We start from the raw sequence: 23,106 nt of genomic DNA, 5'->3' as shown, positions 1-23,106 counted from the left end.
TCCTTCTGCTCTAACCAATGAGATCTGAGCTTTAAGCCATATTATTCGCTTTCTATAAAAATAATGAGGTGGGCGTGGCGGTTTCAAATGGGTTTCAAGGCCAAAGCTGAGAGAAATGCCCCTGGGGACAACTAGCTAGCGACAGGCTTTTCCATCGAAACTACAGAATTAGCGATGGGCGGAATCGATGAATCATCGATGGTTTACTCGATCTTTTTTACCATTCGAAATATCTCGATTCATTGTCAGAATTAATTCGAATGCAACTCCGAGACAATCGTTTTGAAACGTCATCGAAAGTCGTCGCTGTGTTTGGTCAGAAATTATCGATGCCAGCCAAGCGTTGTGATTGGTCAGAATTAATTCGAATGCACGGTCCGAAATAATCGTTTTCAAATGTCATCGAAAGTGGAATCGAGAAAATCGGTCTGAAATGTCAAAAATCATTCGAATGTTCAGTCCGAGACAATCGTTTTCAAACTGTCAGAATTCGTTCGAAAACGCAAATCGATTCTCACATTCGAGAGGTTATATTTCGAGATGTCAAAATATCTCAGATTGCTTGACAAACGAAATATTTTATAAGTACATTGTTGGCTGCCTACTGAAGCATGTTGATGTTATAATCAACCTCGTGTGTGAATTGTAAATTATTAATTAATACTTTTAGGTGACGATTTACGTTTCCAGTAGGTATAGTTTATGTGTAAAAGATTTTCATGGTGATAGTTTTTCACAATTGAAGGTTTAATACCTACCTATGTTATTTTTAGGTTATGTATCATCTATTCGGGACATTCGGGTAGTGTATATTTAAAATAAAATAAACCAATAACTTAGCAAACACCATTTTTATATTTAATGCTGATCGGGTTTCACTACAACCGTAGCTTCTTCGGGCAGTATACAATATTCAGTATATATTAAACTCATCAAGTGACATGTGTTCGTTCATATAAACATAATATATCTGCTACCTATGCTACGAACAAATATATTTAATTTATTTGAAATTAACATGAATGAAATTAACATCGGTGTAACTTGTATAATAATTTATTTTAATTGTACGTATGTAGATATTCGAATCTTATTAATTATTTATAAAAATGTTAACACCTCGACTCCGGTGATGGGTCTGGTTTGACCCAGTGTTTTTTAAAAAAAAAGATTTTGCCGCAAATATCTCGTTTAGGCTAATTTCCTTTTGTCTATTCTTTCATCAAATATTTACCCACATTTCGACTCAAAAATGATTAAAATCGGACACGTTTTAAAAAAGTTATAAGAATAATTGTGTATAAAAACACGCAAAAACTCCATTTCTTCTCAGTTGAATTCGAGCAGCCGACGAACATCATATCTCTCGCTCTGACCTCACAGTCCCGCGCAGATTTTGTCAACCATTCGGGCACATTTCTAGTGTTGTGATTTTTGTTTGTGACTTTGTTTTAATTTTTTTTACGTACGAACGCAATGGCAAAGCAAAATTATTTATCTGATAATGAGATCGAAAAGCTACTTAACAGTTCGAACAGTGAGATCAGGGATGATGGCGACTTGGAATTCGAAACATTATATCCAGAATTTGAAAGTGATCCGGAAGAAATATTAGTAGAGGAAATATCTGAAAGTGGAAATGGAAGTGATAATGAAGTTAGTGTAGGAAATTCGAATGAATCCGTTGCAGATCAACATTTATACGTGTCGAATTCCGGATTCCAATGGAATTCTGCGCCACCAGCCAGCTCACGTACCAGAAGCCATAACATTATTTCTTCTACCCCTGGATTGAAAAACGGTAGCCAGAACATAGTATCCATCAGAGATGCTTTTGATTTGTTTATTTCAAATGAAATGGTGGAGGAAATTATTGAAAATACGAATAAAGTCTGTCAGCTCAATCCGAAAAATTCCAGCTTTCCTAACATTACGAAGACAGAAATGTATTCATTTTTTGGAGTTCTTTTGGCTTCAGGAAGAAATCGCGGCCGAAAGTTAGAACTAAGCGAACTTTGGACTACCGAGGATTTATTCCGGCAGCATTTTTTCCCCTCCGCTTTATCTAGAGATTGCTTCCGCTATATTTTTAGCAATATACGTTTCGATGACATTTATTGAATGATATAATATATCGATGAATTATTTTTGTGAATTTTAGCATTTTTAATATATTTTAACTAATAAAAAACTGTTAAACTTTTTATAATTGGTAGTGCTATATAATTATTTTGCTGCTGAATTTGTAATTATACATCCATTTGGTGTTTTGTATATAAATTTTATTAATCGTCGAATCATTTTTGTATTTTCGTATTTAGAATATTGCTTTTATTGCGTTTTTTTTAAAGGAAAATTGTTAATTTAAATTTGTTTTGTTGAAAAATAAAAGTTTTAGTATTTTTCAATGTGTGTCATTCAATGGTTTTAATTGTGACAAATAAATGTGTGAGGAAAGTAAATACTTAACTTGAATTTGAATGCCATTATATAATATTTTCTAATATTTGCATAAGCAATCATCGTTTAATATGGCTATAAATTGAATTTATTTTCTCTTTACACATTTTTCTATTAGAGGTACAACCACTAGGAAATTATCAAATAAGTGATTTATTTCTGGTATTTTAAATAATACACGATATTTTTGTAAATGCAGATCATCGAAAATTTTAATAATTATAGAAATAAAAATGTTTGTTTACGCTGACGAACGCTTCCTGTCCCCCTCTCCCGCACTGCCCTCCTCATTCCCCTGACCATCACCCAGCACCCGCATCGGCCGTGCGTCGGGGCCGTCGTCGATTCAGTCGTTGATTAGCTGTTGCGCGGGATGTCCGCGCCGCTGTATATCGACGAACCGCAAAATTTACGGAATACTAATTTCTAAAACTTCCATCTTCACACAAGAAACACAGGGGATATGTTATGAGTTAATGAGGAACTACAATAATATCATATAAAAGTAAGAATGTGAACGAAAAATGCATAAAAAGCCTTTTAATTTCATCATTTCAGCCGGGTCAATCTGGACTCACCACCGCCGCATGTGTTTCATTTTCAACCTCCGGGTATTACGTGTTAATTGCATAATATATGCATACATATTTGAAATTCGTGGCTAACAGGAATAATACTAATGTTGCTAGCAGACAACAAGGGAATCATTGCCAGGAATGAAAATTAGTGATTGAAATTTCGCTAGTACCTGCTTACCAAAAATATTGCCATACTAATGAAAATAAATTACAACCGGAATATGCAAACAATTTTTTTTACGATAGGAATAGTCTTGATATTCGAGTTTCTATTTTCGAATCCTACCCCCCCCCCCGACGGAAAATTTTTTGCCCCTGTCCGTAGCTATTGCTCCCGCACTCCGAGCGATTCATTCGAATGGATCATTCGATTCTTTCGATGTTTCGGTTAAAAAAAATCGATTATATAAATATTTCGATCATTCCCATCACTATACAGAATTAAGATTAAAAAATTTAAATTAAAATGACACCTCAGTGTTGCCATTTCAATTATTGAACAAGCGTACACGCCTCGGAAAACAATAATGTTGACAGAGAGAATGCGCTAGAGCTTAGTTAATAAATATATCACAGAAAACATTTATTACGAAGCTGACTTGTTTCTATACAGTCATAAAAGAGTAATTTTACCCGCCCCATCAGACAATAACCTCTGTGTTATATAAATCTGTAACTAGAGTTTCTTATCTTCACTAATTATATTCATCGTAACAGAATTGGGTTTTTTTATATAAATTTTCCCTTTTATGCAGACTAGATCATGTCTGGTCTGTTGTAACTTACAAGAATCTATGGCCAAAGCCAACCACCTTTGTTCTAAATGCAAAATCAATCCACATTTTGGCCGCCAGAGGGCCAATTGCATCGAAAATAATTAAAGTAAGGTTTAAAGTTAAATATTTAAACTGAGTTTAAGCCCTAACTAAAGTTAAGCTAAAATTCAACAAAATTGAGTTGCACCAACATTAAAATAGTTAGTTTAAAGTTACCAGTGTTGCCATCGAAATGGCTTCGAATTTTCCTTGTATTTGATGTTTGTTAATAAAAATAAAGACATAATTATTTTTACGCATGTCAACACTGCAGTTCAACGCGCTTTATCATTGTCTTTGACGCATCTTTGACGTTTACGAAGTTTTGAGGTTATTTCGCAGCTCAGTTAAACATAATAAAAATGGAAACAATCACAAAGTAAGTAGGTTTTATTATTGTCGTATGTGTATTTTATTCGACTTGTTATATTATTTTCTTCTCAATACGATGAACTTTACTTTCAGAGAGAGATCTTCAAACTTTAGCGCCGAAGATGTCATTTTGCTGAGAGAGCTCGTGGAGGCCCACAAGAATATTCTTTTGAATAAAAAAAGCGATGCTGTGCATGTCAAAGAGAAGGACCAGACATGGGAACTATTGACAACCAAATATAACGCCTCCTGTCCCGCAAACCGTTATAGATCCACTAAACAGCTTAGAAACAAGTTTGAAAACTTGAAAAAGTCTGCCAGAAAGGTTTGTAGATTGTCACACATTGCGAAGTCATGGATTGTTTCAAAATTGAAATGATGAGTTAGTGTTTTTTCCAGGAATCTTCACAATTCACAAAAGAACGCCGAAAGACTGGGGGTGGTCCACCACCATCCAAGCTCAGCGATAATGCAACGTGGATGCAAGGTGCCATGCAAATATCCATGGAAGGGATCAACTCTGAATTTGATGACGATGCTTCCATAAGTAAGTTCTATATACTATCCACTGTATGATTAGCATTCCAAACATCGTTACTTTCATTCACAGTTATGGATTGCGAATAATCATTTATTTATGACAAAATATGTTACGAAACCAAATCCAACATTCTGTTTTAAGCTGCTGAAATTCTGCCGTGCGCCACGATTCTGCACATAAGACCCAAGACACCGGAAGACCCAACTGTGGAAGAAGTGGATGTTCAGACACCATTTTTGATGGAATTTGTAAGAAAGACGTTAATATTTTTTACAATTTATTTATTTATTTAATATCAACGGTATAAATATACCCTAAACACTGATTAAATATTATAAAATCATTGTTAATTAAGAAATAATAAAAAAAATAGAGTATAACAGTTAATTGTGGCATTTGATTGAGAAATGACACCACAATTACATACAAAAGTACAAATAAAATTGATTCTACTTTTTTTATAAGAAAACTCTCTTTTTAACTTTTGAAGGTTATTCTCATCAATGTAATATATCATTGAAGAAGATAATAATAATAATCTAAATTAAAATATGAAAATGTACATGACACAGAAAAAATAAAAGATAGCGGTTGCAACTGGGACTCGACCCCAGATCTCTCGTCTGGTAAAACTTTTCCATAAGCACAATACGTGTTGAAAAGGGAGAACTCATTTACCCGCTATGAGTATGGAACTTGTCCCCCAACTGTTAGCCAATTATTCTTCCCACAATAACATGGAATAATGATGTCTTTATAGGTGGCAGTGGAAGATCCCCCACTCCCTTGTGCATCGGAGTATCAAGGTGTAGCGACTAAACGCTTACCAATAACACCATCCCTGAAAAGTGAGTTTTTTTTTATTTTTTTTTTATTGTTGATACATTTTTTTTACAATATTTCATATTTCAATTTAGTAATGTTGGCCTCACTGGGTTGTTTACCCGTGCTGAGGCCCCCATTTTATAATTTAAGAATTTATACATTTAAAAAAAATTAAAGAAAAACAACATTAAAATAAAGATAAATTTAAAATAAAAAATAAAGATTAAAAATTAAAATATAATTATAACACTAAAAGAAAAATATCAAAAGAGAATGTAAATCGGCATTTATAATGATATATGTGTTTGTGCGTGTTGCGTGTTTTATATATTTTTTTTTTGTGTTGCGTGTATATGTTTTATTCTTTTATGTTATAGTATTTTGGTAATATTGTCTTTTTGTTCTTTAATCCATTTTTTATTTAGTGTTTGAATTTATTTTTATTTTCCTCAATTTTTGTTTCAAGTGGAAGACTGTTGAATGCTTTAGTAGCGTGGTATTTATGGTGTCTTTGTCCAAAGGTAGTGTTTACCGTCGGAGTTTTTATGTTTTCTTTGTACGCTTGTCTGACCGGTCTATTAGTGATATTTTGTGTTTGTTGGGGTTTGTTTTTTTGGTCGAAAATGTAGTTTAGTAGTGTTTTAACATATAATTGGCGTATATCAAGTACGTCACAGCTTTTAAATATTTGGTCTGTGTCGGTTAGTTTATGTTTTTTGAGTATTACTTTTAATATCGTTTTCTGTGCGATTTCTATTTGAGCGATAGCTGCGTTTGTTGCTCCTCCCCAAGCAATTATTCCATATTCTATTATTGATTAGTTGTGCCTTAAGTATTATAGAATCTTATTATCTTAACAGCATCTCACTAAATGTTTCAGTAAATTTGTCTAAACTGGGTAGTTTAGACAAATTATTTAGAAAGGTAGTAGGTACTTACTATCTAACGTTTTTAATGTAATGTAATATTTTTTTAGGCCTATCAAGAAAAAGAAAATTATCCACGCCAAACGATGTCCGCAGAAATTTCATGGAGTTGGCGGATGCACAAAAAAAATCTGTAGATTTGTCTACAGATTTAGACCTCGAGCACAAAAAAATTCTTCACGAACAGGAATACAGGCATCGTGAAGCTATTTTTGAATTAAAAATTAAACAGATGAAACATGAAGACAGGCATCGTGAAGCTATTTTTGAATTGAAAATTGAACACATGAAACATATACACGAGTTAGAAGTAAAAAAATTCAAAGAGGAAAACCGAAAGGAGAATGATTTCCCGTTACAATAGATTAAAACATTTATTTTCTTTCTTTCTATTATTATTTGTAAATCTTTTTTTATTTTTAAGTTAATTAATACATTATTTTATACAAAAAATTACAATAAATGAGCAAAATAACTGTTGACAAGATTTTGTCGTATGTCATTATTACCCTGTCCAACATTTTCAGGAAAATGTCCTCCGTCAATTTCTTGGAGAATGGTGACAAAGTCTGGTGGCTCTGTGACATTGTTGTTAGTGTATATGTTGTGCAACACCGCTGTGGCTACAATCACGGCTTCCACTCTTGTGGCATCGATTCTCAATTTCATTCCTACTGCAGGAAAACGCCTTTTCCATATCCCGAAAGTCCTTTCTACAACATTTCTTGTCCTGATTTGGCTTTCATTGTACAAAAGTTCAGCGTCAGAAACAGGATTTGCCAGTGGGGTTAATAAATACGGTTTTACCGCATAACCACGATCGCCAACTAGGTGTCTGGCTCCATAGAGCCCATCTTCCAGTTTTCCTTTAATTCTGGAATTGTTAAAAATGGTGCTGTCATGTGTAGAACCTGGCCATCTTGCCACAATGTTGGTTATTTTGCAGTTGGCATCCACTATTGCTTGCACGTTGTATGAAAAGTAATCTTTTCGATTACGGTAATACTCAGCATTGTTCCCTCCAGGAGAGAGAATTCCTATATGGGTGCAGTCGATGGCACCAATTGTGTTGGGAAATCGAGCAATGCTGTAGAACTCGTTGGCACACTGCTGAATTTCATTCTCTGTTTGAGGAAATAAAATATATTGTGACCGAAGGCGGGCTATTGCTCTGCTAACCCTGTCTACTACACGCGAGACAGTACTTTTATGCACCCCAGAGATGTCTCCTGTGCATCTTTGCATCGTTCCTGTTGCATAAAAATGCAATGTTATTAGAACCTGGTCCACAGCACAAACAGCATGATTTCTGAAATGACAAAAAAATGTATTTTGTCAGTTACATACAATATAACTATGCTAGTATATTATCAATAGAACTTATTAGATACATTAGTTTAAATAAACCTACTTGTTTGTAGACGTTGTGATGTCATTAGCAATGAGTGATGTTAATTGCCTAACCATACTTTTCGACATCCGAAATCTGGCGATAAAATCCAACTCTTCCCACAGAAAATGATCGGTTCGTGGATTAAATTGTTTCTTTTTTCTATTTCCCACATATTCTATAGGATACTTCCTGATTTTGGCGAAATTTCGGACCATTTTTAATGACCTTAATAATAATAGGGAATAATCCGAAACCAAAATTTATATTTACAATCTTTGGTACAATTCTTAAGAGATTAAGTATAATTCTTAACTTTTTGTTACCGTGTATTAAAGAAATGTTTATTTTTATGATTGCCTAATATCAATCATTTCATTTTACATATTAATTTAATTTTTATTTGGTATTTTTATCTCAAGTAGTCTTTTTATTCTACCCTGATAGTATTATGAAATACACATCAAGCTTTTCTTTGATCTTTTATTTTTCTATTTACAAATTAGCAACGAAAAATTATAACGCTTATGGACTAAGAATCATAAACCAAAAACTGAATTTAAATTGTGTTCTATCGTGTAAAACGTGTTTTGTTTAGCCTTTTAGAATTTTTTTTTTTATTGTTAATACAAAAAAACATATTTTGAAAAGCTTGCATTTACTTTAAAATATCTCATTTTCATCTCTGCACAAAATATGAACATGCACGTGCAATGTTTTCCATTTTACTCTTCATTGTTCTTCACCCAAGATACAGCGGATTAAATATTACCCACTTTTTGAATTCCCACAGATTATCAAAACCCGGATTGTCGGACATTTTTTCAACTATTTTCTCTTCAAACGATATTTCGTTCCTTGAAAGATGGTGACGGATGACAGCTGAACTAAAATTGACCAAAATCTAACTTTAAACTCTCAACATCGCTGGGTTAAATAAAAGTAACTATTTTGTAACAATTTAGTTAACTTTTATTTAAACGAAGTTGAAACAACCCATTTAAGCAAGAAATGATAAAAAAAGTTACTTTTATTTAACCTTAACTAAAAAGTAACTTTAACTATTTTCGATGCAACTGAGCCTTATAGATACGCTCAGATGGTTAGGACATGTAGAGCGAATGAACGAAGTAAGGAGTGTATGGAGAATATATGTCGGAAATATAAAAGCAAAAGTCGCACTAATACTGTAAAAAATGCTAATTTAAGAAAAAAAAATGGACGAAAAATGCCAAACTATGCAGATTGCAATTTTTCTGCTCTCTAATGATAACCAATTATCACATGAACGGTACCTATATAAAATCATAATGTAGGCTTACAAATTTTATATTATTTATATATTAAATAATATTACTTTGGGTCACCAACCGGTTTCAGAAACACCGTTCCTTCTTCAGGGCAAAGTAAACATGCATTTTATATTTTGACATTTTGAAAAAAAAATAATAATAGGTGAACGGATGGTATTTACACGGGTGGTATCTAGGATATTGGAATTTTTTATTTTGGAATTTGTAATTTATATTTTTACTTTGCCCTGAAGAAGGAACGATGTTTCTGAAATCGATTGGCAATAATGATTAAGAAGTGGTTAACAAAGTAATATTATTTAATATAATGATTTACCACCAAGTTACAACTACATTAAAAAATATTTATGTCATTTACTCTCGATGGGGCCATTAACTTTTTTGTTTTAATTTTAGAACCAGAAACTGCAAATAATTACGAAGATGGAAGCTTCACAACTGAAGAACACTCTTTAGTAAATGAGGTAAATATACTTACAAACCACACTTACTACCGAATAATAAATGTTAATATTTTTTTATGGTTTGATGTAAACCAAGATACGATAATATGTTATTTTCTGTAAATGTGTAAATACTTATCGCGGTTTTCTATTTTAGCCATACCAAGATTCTTCGGAGTCATACCAGCCCTCTGACGAAGAAACCAGATACTCTGAGGTATGTGCCTTCATTAATAATACTTATTTTCAATCTTTTTTTATGGTCAAATACAATTTAACTATTTGACTGAATTGTCTAAAATGTAAATTCTTATTTACAGGAGTTCACTTCTGGCGGTGATGATGGGGATACGACTATTGACAACAGCGTTAATGATTTTATACCAAAATCTACACACATTTCAAAGGTTCCAGACAGCGGGATGTGTGAGACAAGAGCTAGCTCGCCAATTAATTATAATAATATTGAAAACATTTCTTCGGACACTGCTCCATGTACATCGTTCCCACAAAACGTCGACGTATTGACCAAATCAAAGAAGAAAAATGATAAAGAAATAACGAAAAAAAGAATTCGACTGCCAGACTTCTGTTTTTATTGTGAAAAGAATGTAAATAATTTTTCAAGGCATGTTTTCAGAAACCACGAGATAGAATGTGAAGTTCAAAAAATCCTATCAACACAAAAACATAGCAAGGAAAGAAAAGTTCTACTTACCGGATTGCGTAAAAAGGGAAATTTTGTACAAAATTCCCAAGAATGCACGAAACCCATGAAAAAAAAACAGCATTCCTCATCTATTGATTATTTGCCGTGCCCCAAATGCTTGGGATTCTATTCGAGGAAACAACTGTGGAAACATCGAAAAGTATGCGACAAAAGTGACCATAAGTTTACCCAGGCCGAGGCTCAAAATCTTTTAATAAGAAATTTAAAAATTGATCCCAAACTAAAAGAATTGGTTTTTCCTCGTATGAGAGCAGATCGGATATCTCTCATTTCTAAAAAAGACAGCTGGATTTGCGCTTTTGGCTCGCAGTATTTAAAAATTCACCGTGAAAAACACTTCATTAACGTGGTTTCTCGGAAAATGAGAGAACTCGGAAAACTACTTCTCGAAATTAAAAAAATCGAACCGAGCATAACAGATTTGTCCCATGCATTAAAACCCCAGTGTTATGATGTGATAGTGAATGCCACAAAAAACTGTTCAAAATACGATGAAAAGGAAGAAAAATACTTGAGCCCGACTTTTGCAATGAATATTAGCACGTCTATAAAGCAATGTTGCAATTTAGAAATTATGCAAACATTAAAATTGCAAAGAGGAATTGAGACTGCTAACATTGAAGCTGATCTGAAAACTTTGATTCAAATCATTGAAGCTAATTGGAAGTTTGACGTCTCTTCTCAGGCAGCAGATTATCTGAATTTGAGGAAGTGGAATAAAATAACCATAGTTCCTCTTGCGAGTGACCTTAAGTTACTGAAAGACCATCTTTGCAAAACCGCGAAAAAAGCAACTGTTAAATTGTTTGAAATCGAATATGATGTTATGGCGTTTATAGATTTGTTGGAAACAATATATTGTCGAGTTCTGCTGTTAAACCAACGTCGTCCAGGAGAACTGCAACGTCTGCTCTTGGATACTTATATGAGTGCCGAAAGTTGTCAGAACAAATACGAAGAGTTTGACAGAGTTACTTCTGTAACTGAGAAAATTCTGATCAAAACCTTCAAACGCGTCGTGATCCGTGGGAAAGAGGAAGAGGAGTTCCCGTTTTATTTTCGTCTGATGTTCAAAATGACATTATTATTTTGAACGAGCTAAGATATAAATATGTTGAGGAAAACAATCTGTTTCTATTTGCCAAACCGAATTGTAATACTACGATTTGTGGTTACAAAGTAATAGAGAAACATGCCAAACTCTGTGGGGCTAAGAACCCAAAGGCAATTTCCTCAATCAGGCTGAGAAAACATCTGGCAACTTTAACGCAAATTTTCAATATGAGCGATAATGACATTGAACAGCTCGCTAACTTTATGGGCCATACTAGTGGAATCCACAGGAAGTCTTACCGATTGCCCGATGACATTTTTCAGACAGCTAAGATCTCAAAATTGCTCATCCTGATGGAAGATGGCAAGGCAGATGCCTACAAGGGTAAAAGTCTTGATGAGATCAATCTTAATTTAGATGATGAGGTCGTCGGCGAAAATGTAGATATTGAAGAAGTTATTGAATACGAAGCTGACGGTGAACCAGAACCGACCACATCAAATGCATCACAACCACATAAAATTTTGTTAAATCCTAATCAGAAAGTCGCGAGAAAACATATAAAAAAACGTAATTTAGTGCCGTGGACTCCTGAACAAAAGAAAATTGTTTTGCAATTTTTTAGAACACACATCCAAGAACGTATTCCACCAAAAAAACACGAGTGTGAAACCTTGAAGGAGCAGTATCCAGACCTATTGTCTAATAAAGAATGGTTAAAGATAAAAGTGTTCATACAAAACGCATATTCCAAAAAATGAAGTGTTCATTAAAAGTCGTGTGGCACGTACGTTTTTTAAAATATTAATTGTTTCAGATACCTACGTAAATAGGTATATACTATCATTTTTTTAATTGGCTTTTAAACGTAATAAGTACATGTTTTTGTATGCCATCTTATTCACTGTGAATTAAGGGTGAGTGATAAGTATTTCATTTTAATTATTTTAGATACCTACTAAGTAATTAGTAAGCACACATATTTAGGGATGAACCTAATTTAATTACATGCTTTATTTTTGATAAGTGATTTGTATTCGTCATGATTCGAGTAATAAGATTTTTTTATTTGTTTTTGACATTACTTGCAACATATATTTTTTTAAAGTGTTACATGTTTTTTATAGATCATTTCTCATTCAATATGAGTGATAAGTTTTTTTTTACTTATATGTTTTAAAGGTTTTTGATACCTACCTATTTTTAATCAACTTACAAGATGTTTGTTTAAAAAGGCAGTAATTTGTATGCGCGCGTTCATGTTTGTAAATGTGTGAGCGTTTCAGACTTAGTTATAAATATAGTAGATGGCCTATTTCAGTATATCACTCGCCATATATTCCCAATGAGAAGATCACTAAAATGGCTACTAAAATAGGTCATCCCACTATACTTATAGCTAAGTCTGAAACGACTCTTTGCCGTCACGAGTTATGAGTTATTTGAGTTGTTTTTGATATGTACTTGCCTATTATAATATTAATATTTTTGTTATAATAAAAGTGTCACATGTATTCATAAGTCAACATCTTAATCATTATGAGTGATATGTACATATATATTTTTTAAATGTTTTAGATGTCTACCTATTTATTTTTAATGGACCTTTTTGCTTCCAGAATGCGACATTTCCTACACCAATTTATTTAGTCAAAAGATATACTTTCCCGGAATTTCTGTTTTGAAAATTACATAGCATAAAACATTATATTATTCCCTCACATGTGCACAAATAAAGTACGATCTCTGAAATAAAATAATTTTTTAAAGTAATGTTACCTTGTAAAATTTTATTTGAGTGTTGTGTTTGAACGCATTCACCGACAAGTTATACTAACTACCTCATTGTCCATTTGAAGTTCGGAGAGCAATAAAGCCCTCTCTTGCTTGCTGTCAGTCTTTATGACCCCTACTCGAACCTTACTAATAATATTTGCAAGGGTGCTTATTTTCAAGTGCTACAGTGCTAATTGAGGCCTAACTATCCTAACCGTTATAAAATATCCCAATTTATATTGCCTTTGCCGAAAAAAAATATGTCAATATTGTTCATGTCACTTTCTTGAATTTGTAATGTAGTTTTAAGATCCTACGAAATTTATATTTCCTTAGAACCTCTGTTGATAATTTCCTGTCGTAATAATTATATTTTGGCGAAGTTTTATTAAAAGTGTCACATGTTAGATGTTTTCATACGTCATATTTTTATTCTTTACGAGTGAAGAGTTTTTTTATTAAATCTATTTTTTTAATTGTTTTATCTACCTATTCTTAATCAAGGTGTCAGATGTTTGTTTAAATAAGCAGTACTTGGTATGTTTATTTAATTTATAAATTTGTTTTAAACACTCCAGAATTTTTTTGCATACAAATATGGCGTGTTTGCAAAACATCTTAGTAGTACTACTTAGTACTTATAGAACCTGAAAATATAGGATAAACGGGGAAATCTAGGTGGATTCATTGGCTTAAATCGCAGTAAGCAGTTCATATGTTTTCATATTAATATATTGACGAATAATTTTAATAACAGTGCTTTAAGTATAAGTTGGCGGTGGAGTAAACATGAAATAACGCACACCTACTAACGTTATGTCTTAGATGGCAGCCCCCTCCTTGTTCGCCAATTTATAGATGTAGCACCGTAAATCGAATGACCAAACCGACCACAAATCGCACGAGGGTTTTTAATATGTTTTTTTAAATTGTTCTGTACACTTACCTACTATAATTATTTTTAATAGAAGATTTTATTAAAAGTGTTACTTTATTGATTGCTACTTTATTGACTTAACGTAACACGAAAAGTGTTACGTTAATTGTATTTGTATTTATTCATAGGTCAACTAATTCACCACGAGTGTCCTTTTTATATTGTTTTTGTTACCTACCTCGTGTGTATATTTAACCAAGTCAACTTTTTAATAAACGATTTGTAAAAAAAAAGTTATTTGATTGTTATCCTTTTGAATTCACCGATCAAGACGACAGATGAATCTCATAATATAATTTTGCTGATCGAAGCAGCATTTACTTTATATAGCTCAATATAGACGGGCCAATTTTGTAGAAAAAACTCCAAGTTTGGACAAATAATGGTAAAAGGTCTATGAATGTTTTTTTTTCATGACCAGATTTTTTCATTATTACTTCGAAGGCCTCCGTGGTCGAGGGGTAAGGCTCTCGACAAGCAATCCGAAGAACGCGGGTTCAAATTCCGGCATGTGCAAATAAATTTTATTTGATTATTTGGTGTTATTTCACAATTTAATTAAATATAATATATAGTATACTTGCGGCACGTTCCATAGTGCAAGATACTCTCAGTATCGCCCTGGTGTAACACCACTATTCAGAATATTAAGCTAGCTTGGAATGGCTTTAGCCGTGTTTGGTGACCAGAACTGAATATCTTGGTACTTCCCCACCTTCCTCTTCCTCGTCTCATTCCCCTCACCTACCTTCAGTTGTGAGTTCATTGGGGATAGGCCATAGTCTCACTGACTCCAGACGGGAGCGATTGAGACTCTTGTGTGGTATTCAATTAAAAAATGTACTGATAGACGTAAAAAGTAGAAGAACAAAATAATATAACTGGAAGTGGGTGTACAAGCGTGTCTCCTGGGCTATATCATTGTGGTCCTGCCCCATGGTTGACCTTGGTTAATCTCGGTAAACCATGGTTAATCGTGCTTTTTAAATTTTTTTTTTACATGTAGGTAGTACAATTTAAACATCACAGAAAGTTTTAAAACAAAATAAATTTAGTAATAATATAAATAAAACTATATTAGATAAAAAATACAACAAACAAAAATTAAAATAAGACAGCAAACGGAGAGGTTATTAATTTTCTTTTGAATTAACTTAACTTAACTATTTAATTTGGGAGGTGGTCAATGGGTACCGCCGCCCCGGGAACCATACTCTGGGTTACCAACACCTCTGCCACAGGTCACCTGAAGTGGTTCGCTACGTTTGGTGACTTAGCAGGGGTGCCCGGGCTCATGGAGGGTTGTGCGTTCTGGATCACACTGATGAATGGGTCGGCCTACTCACTGCGGGGCGGGCCGGGCTGGGAGAGGCCGGTTGAGGGAGATCCAGTAAACCGGTTATCGCTGTCCGGGCCGCTGGATAGTACAGGGGCCCGACCCTTGGGCTCACGACCAAGGGTGGGCTGCCCCATCAGCCAGCGAAAAAACCCTGCCGCTGATGTTGTGCCGGTTCGTGACCGGTGAGGACCCAGCATCTAGCGTTTGGGGCGCACTGGGCGACCTCCACAGCCGGACTCTCCTGCCCATTGCCTAGAACCGCAGTCAGAAGAACATACCTTACATTTGGTGTATCCAGTTGCTCCACTCTCCAACTCCCCACCCAACCTTTTTAACCTAATCCTTCCCAACCCATCCTAAATCCCTCAAACAAATAAAACAAACTTAAAAACTATGAACTCACAACAAATTAATATAAACTCAGCGACAGCGAACAGTAGGAGTCCTCAGTGTGGACCGAGGATGAAGGTGAATTTCGCTAACATTCGCGGTCTGCACACCAACCTAACTCCCATCCACCACCACCTTCTCTCACAAAATCCCCATCTCCTCTTCCTTACGGAAACACAGATTGCCGAGCCCCCAGATACCTCCTATCTAAACTGCCCAGGATATCATCTGGAAAGCCTTTTCAGGCCCAAAGGAGGTGTCTGCCTTTACAGCCGTGCTGACATCAGCTGCGCTCGTCTCGCAAATATCGAGAGCGCAAAACACGAAGTGTTATGGGTACGTGTGGATCTCACCGGTATGATGAGAATTTATGCGTGCCTATATCGCTCACCAAACCTTGCCGAATCAGACACTGTTGAGTTGTTTAAATACTTGAGTGACACTGTAGATATTCTCTTGCCCCGTTACCCATCGGCCGAGTTTGTAATCCTGGGGGACTTCAATGTTCATAATGAACAATGGCTGAAGTTCTCGGGCCCAACAAACTCTGCCGGTAGATCTGCGGAATCCTTTGCCCTTATCCATGGACTAAGCCAACTCGTAGAATCTCCGACCAGAATACCAGATATCCCATCACATCGAGCCAACCTACTCGATTTGTTTCTCACTAGTGAGCCACTCGGGTACAGAGTGGAGGTGACAGCGCCCTTAGGATCCTCTGACCACTGCCTGATTACCACCTCTGTCCCATCCTCCATGAACCGTCAACCCGACAAACATGTAAAGAGGAAGGTATGGCACTACAGGGCAGCAAAATGGGACGGCATGCGGTCTTTCTTCGGCGCCTTTCCTTGGAGTACTGTTTGCTTTAGCTCCGAGGACCCATCAATTTGTGCACGCGAGGTAGAAGAAGTAATCACATCAGCAATGGATTGCTACATTCCCTTCTCCGTCAAATCCTCTGGAGCGGGCACAAAACCGTGGTTTGACCATCGCTGTGCTGATGCTGTCAGACTCAAAAATACGGCTTTTAATGCACTCCGGAAGATTAGCTCCATGAATAACCTTTCGGAATACCGAAAACGGGCAAGGGATTGTAAGAGAGTTCTAAATAGAGCTTAGAGCGATCACGACCAGAGAATTGCGAAAAAGCTGGCTGACTGCCCCACGGGTAGCCGTGCTTTCTGGTCACTCGCTAGCTCGATCGGAAGAAATTTCTGCAGAACCACTTTCCCACCTCTGACCAAGCCTGATGGTCGGCTGGCTAACTCGGCCCGCGAGAAAGCTGAATTATTAGGCAAAATTTTCGCGGAAAACTCAACTCTTCAAGATAACGGAGAGACTCCCCCTTCCATTCCGCACTGCGGTTTTCAAATGGAGGAACCGAAGATCCGGAACAGAGAGGTTCTCCGAGTCTTGAACGAGCTGAAAGTCGACAAAGCCAGTGGGCCGGACGGAATACCTGCCTTAGTCCTCAAGAGGTGTTCTGCAGAAATGACTCCAGTGCTCGCGAAATTATTTAGGCTCTCTCTCAAAGGTGGAAAGGTGCCTGATCTTTGGAAAAAGGCAATCGTCCACCCAATCCCGAAAAAGGGGGACCGTTACGACCCTTCTAACTACCGCCCCATAGCCATCACTTCCATACTCTCGAAGGTATTAGAAAGGGTGGTTAACAACAAATTGCTCACATATCTCGAGAATAACAATATCCTAAGCGATCGGCAATATGGATTTCGTCGAAACCGATCGTGTGGCGATCTACTCGGATATGTAACGCATATTTGGGGGCGGTACCAGTGGCGGATCCAGGGGGGGGGTCACGGTGGTCATGATGGTCCCCCAGCCCAGGGGGGGTCATGACTACCTTGGTCCTGGGCCCATCCAGGACCTAGGTGGACCACTAATTAAAATTGTTAAACATAATGTTTTTATATATTTTTTGTCACAATATAAATTTTATTTAAGTACTTTCAATATTTAATTAATTTAATATAATACTTTGTTTGACGGCAAACGCATTATTCGGGAACGAACGCATCGAAAATTCGAATGTTACCGCGTCACCGCGCACCGCCACCGGCGCGCGCTTCGGCCGCCACCTTTCATATTATTATGACACATTTCGTGTAACCACGTGTGACGCTTGCGCGCGCTTTGTTTCGACTAACGTCTAGCGTCTAGCAAAACCTAACCTCAATCGGAACGACTAAACTTTATTAATAAAGTGTTTACTTTTATTTGTTTACTAAGTTAAAAAAAATAAGTTCCAATATAAGTAATAGTGTTCTTAAAAATTGTTGCTGCAAATTCAATTCATTACAAGAAATGGTAAGTAATCTAATCAGTTTCTTCATTATGCCAGTGTATGTGTGTTTAAACTCAAATGTTATTTGTTAATGTTCTAAGGCTGGGGTTAGACTCGTAAGTTTTTTTCCTGTAAATCGCTCTTGAAGGCGAGTTTGGCCAAATTCCCAATGTAAACGACACCAAAAGTCACTTAACGTAATTTTAGTAAGTTACAGAACTTATTCTTTCGGAAGTTTTTTGACAGGTCTGGACAGGTCTAACGCGCCCGCGCGAATTACCAGCCTTCCTATACTTCCTAAAGCAATTCTTAAGGCGAGACACAACCTCGTTCATCGAGGTTTTGCCCAAGGCTAACATTTTAATTTATTTCGGCGAAATTATAATTGAATTTAAAAAAAATAAAATTATGCCGCACGAGGGATGCAAATTATTTATATTTTAGATTAATAAAACAATACCTTACAATTAATATATTTTACGTTCAACGATTTTAAAACTTTATAACCCGTGTATAACTATAAAGTTAGCGGACTTAGCGGTAAGTACCAGATTTTATTTTTCTAGATGATGAATTAATAACTTCGGAAGTGGACACATTTTTAATATTTGTAACAAATTCTTCAGAATCAATTAAAATGAAGGCTAAAAGTGTGGATAGATTTTTTTACTAAGATTACGAAAACGTTAGTAATTTTTTTTAGAAATGCATAGTATTATTTTTAATGATGGATTTTGAATGATTTACATGAAAATGTTCCGTCTCCGATTATGTTCCCTTAATTTTGTAAAATTCCACACTGATTATTTTTTTATACGGCAACACTTTGATATCCGGCGAATTTTTGAATTTGACGTTTAACGTTCACTAGATTTATTGTTTGTTCTCTGCGAACTTAACCACTTAACCTTTGATTTGACTTATTGCATGAGTAGGTGGTTTGGTATATTTATGCTTTTTGCTCAAGATGGCGGTGTTTTGACAGATGTTATGAACAGAACTCCGTACAATTTCATGCCATTTTTGTGACATTCGTGTGGAAAACGTTCTTTTTTAAATGACTTTCGACTAGTTAATTACCGTTTTTTTGCACATATAAAATTATGTCCCGTCTTTCCGGTTTATAAAAAATGGTCTGATTTTTCGAGTTGAAATTTTAAAAAAATCACCAGGTTTCAAAAATACGATTAAAAAAAATACGGAACGTCTTAGAATATTTGCCTAAACCGGATTTTTTTTTTAAATGTGATGCATGTGGCCTATTATCGGTCCAATCCTTTCTAATCCTAATGTTTCTGTTTTTAACATTTACGTATTTGAAATTTTGAATACGAAGCCGGTTGCCGTCAGCAGATGTCAGGTAGGTAGCTGTCATTCGGATAAAACGAAATTAATTGTCGCCTTTGACGGAACAAAAGCGCATAGATAATTGTTTAATTAAAGCCAAAATCTATTTCAACACTTTATTTGGGCCTTTTTGTCTTTCTTAACAAAATCGAGTAAATTTGACAGTAGCAGGTCGTTGTTGAAAGGAAGCCATCTTACCGTAAATAAATTTACAGATTGATATAAACGGTCGCATGAGCATTTACACAGGCACAGGTCGAACCTCCGAACAACTTCCGTGATCATTAATTACCACAAGTCGGATGCATATGTAAACGCTCCTGTGAGCTGTGAGTGACCTGTCAAAATTCAAAATATTATGTAATCCGTAAATTTTAATTGCGAGTATAACCCCAGTCTTAAAGTACCTCGTGGGTAGATAAGTAGGTACCTACCTACTTACTGAAAGAGTGTGACTTATGTACCTACTTAATTATTTTTTTTGGAAGAGGGAGTTTGAAGAGCCTAAGCTTACTAACCTAACTAACCTAACCTAAAATCTTAGATAAATTCACACAATGAATCGCGGGTTCAAGCCCCGTCCGTACCTGCATGGCTAATATTTACGGAATGAACATTTGTTTTGGCTTGAGTCTGGGTGTTTTACGTAGCGTAGGTACTTATAATTAATATGTATTTACAAAAGTCTGTTGTCTGTTGTGGGGTGTGAAATTTGCATGGTTTTGCTTGCAGGGTGACTCCAAGGGAAAAGGAGATGGTGGTGGTGGGTTAAAACGTAATATAGGTGGCAGTTCATTTAAAAAAATAGATTCATTTTTCACAAAGAAACCAAGGCTTGAGATTGCTCACTCGAAAAATTTACCTACAACAACTACAGAGGATAATAATTGTACTGCCGATGCTTCTGCTTCTTGCTTTGCTTCTACAGCTATAACATTGCCTACATTAACCTTAGACGATGAAAAAACATGCTCTCCTGTTATTAACGATATTCAGCCTATATTATGTACGTCGACTTCTGATTCTGATCAGATAAAGACTTCACTTTCTCAATCAGAGTTTGCTTCAGATATTGCATGTTATATAGGGAAAAATATAGATGATTCATCTACTAAAGCTATGTTGCTTGAAAAGCATTGGCAGCCTCCCCCTAATTACACTTTCCCGCACTGTGTTGTTAATAAAAAAGGAAAACAAACAAAAAAATATGCGAATAAGTCTCACCTTGAAAAGTTTCACTGGCTTGTTTTGTCGCATAAAGACCAGGGACTTTACTGCAAGTACTGTGCTTTGTTTGCCGTAGCTCCTGGAGGTGGTGTACAGAAAAAACACCCTTATATCGACTCGTAAAAGAACCGTTAAAAGCTTTTGATAATTTTCTTTGGTGAAAATGGTGTTCTGCTAACACACCAGCGAAAAAAATACCACGAATCAGCTGTCGAAGCAGGGAAGAACTTTTTGTTGACTTTTCACAAGCCAGAAATTAATATAATGAACCAAGTAAATAGTCAAAGACTGACACAAATAAATGAAAATAGAGATCGTTTGCGACCAATCGTAAAAACTATTATATTTTGTGGCCATCAAAATATACCGTTACGTGGCCATCGCGACGATGGTAAATTGTTGAGCCATGACAGCGTGGTAGCTGATGAAGGGAATTTTAGAGCCCTTTTAAAATTTCGTATAGATTCTGGCGATACTGCATTGCAGCAGCATTTAGAATCTTCAAAATCCAACGCCACGTACATCAGCAAGACTGTACAAAATGAGTTGATAGATATTTGTGCAGAAATCATTCAGGAGAACATTTTACAGAATGTGCGGGAAGCATTTTTTTTTCAATTTTGTTCGATGAAACAACAGATATATCACATATCTCACAGCTGAGCCTATCATTTCGATATTTTCATAATGGTATTATAAAGGAACATTTTGTGACTTTCTGTGATACTTACGATGCTCTTAGACGTGAAGAAAACAATTCAGGTGATATAGAGCCTCGATTGACAGGTGTAGCATTGGCGAAAATTGTTGAAAATCTGTGTACTAAATTTAATTTAGATTTAACTAGGTGTGTGGGTATTGGAACTGACAGCTGCTCGGTTATGGCATCAGATACGAAAGGTGCAGTGCAAGAATTGAAGAAAATAGCCATTCACGCCAAACGTTGCCCATGCAACAACCATGTACTTAATAACTCGTTGGCTAGATCATCCCAAGTAGTTTCTTGTCGCAATACTTCTGGCACAATGAGAAAAGTTGTAGCTTTTGCCAATGCATCCGCTAAGACTCTTTTACGTTTTAAGCAATCATTTCTTTTATATATGATGGCGAATAACTACAACGAGGAAAAGGAAATTCAAAAAGTTGCAAGATTCCTACACACAATACTATGTTGAAGACACACCTGACACCATGTTATATTGTGGTGAAATAAGAACACGATTAATAATTGTAATCTGTACTGTATTGGCTGACAATTGACATTACACGAGCCTACGCCGCCCGGGCTTGCGGAGCAAAAGACAATCTTAATGATATACCTAATGTTACCATATCCAACAATACCTACTTTTTACTTGTATATATTATTATCAAAATTAAATTATAACTTCTTGTAACTGTAACTGACCGGACCTAAGTCCTCCATCACAACACAAGCAAGCATTTTCGGCTTTCTGTGGTGGTGGTAGGAGTTATTATTGGGTTATTCGTAACCCGGGAATGTTTGTCTTTCTTTAACACGTAATACCCGGAGGTTGAAAATGAAACACATGCGGCGGTGGTGGGTCCAGATTGACCCGGCTGAAATGATGAAATTAAAAGGCTTTTTATGCATTTTTCGTTCATATTCTTACTTTTATATGATATTATTGTAGTTCCTCATTAACTCATAACATATCCCCTGTGTTTCTTGTATGAACATGAAAGTTTTAGAAATTAGTGTTCCGTAAATTTTGCGGTTCGTCGATATACAGCGGCGCGGACATCCCGCGCAACAGCTAATCAACGACTGAATCGAAGACGGCCCCGACGGCCGATGCGGGTGCCGGGCGATGGTCAGGGGAATGAGGAGGGCAGCGCGGGAGAGGGGGACAGGAAGCGTTCGTCAGCGGAAACAAACATTTTTATTTCTATAATTATTAAAATTTTCGATGGTGTGCATTTACAAGAATATCGTGTATTATTTAAAATACCATAAATAAATCACGTATTTGATAATTTCCTTGTGGCTGTACCTCTAATAGAAAGATGTGTAAAGAGAAAATAAATTCAATTTATAGCCATATTAAACGATGATTGCTTATGCAAATATTAGAAAATATTATATAATGGCATTCAAATTCAAGTTGAGTATTTACTTCCTCACACATTTATTTGTCACAATTAAAACCATTGAATGACACACATTAAAATATACTAAAACTTTTATTTTTCAATATAACAAATTTAAATTAACAATTTTCATTTAAAAAAAAGGAATAAAAGCAATATTCTAAATACGAAAATACAAAAATGATTCGACGATTAATAAAATTTATATACATACACAAAACACCAA

The 23,106-nt window shown here is 35.5% G+C and overlaps 1 pseudogene; it reads left to right on the top strand.

The window, feature by feature from the left end:
* The first annotated feature begins 4,301 nt into the window (after window positions 1-4,301).
* LOC149414425 (uncharacterized) lies at window positions 4,302-22,550 on the top strand (annotated as a pseudogene).
* Window positions 22,551-23,106: the final 556 nt, after the last annotated feature.

This window comes from Hesperophylax consimilis, chromosome 20, assembly GCF_061612785.1.
Source record: "Hesperophylax consimilis isolate HC1 chromosome 20, BYU_Hcon_1.0, whole genome shotgun sequence".
Taxonomy (NCBI): Eukaryota; Metazoa; Arthropoda; class Insecta; order Trichoptera; family Limnephilidae; genus Hesperophylax; species Hesperophylax consimilis.
The sequence above is the reverse complement of the archived record's forward strand: the minus strand, read 5'-3'. Positions and strand labels throughout refer to the sequence as shown.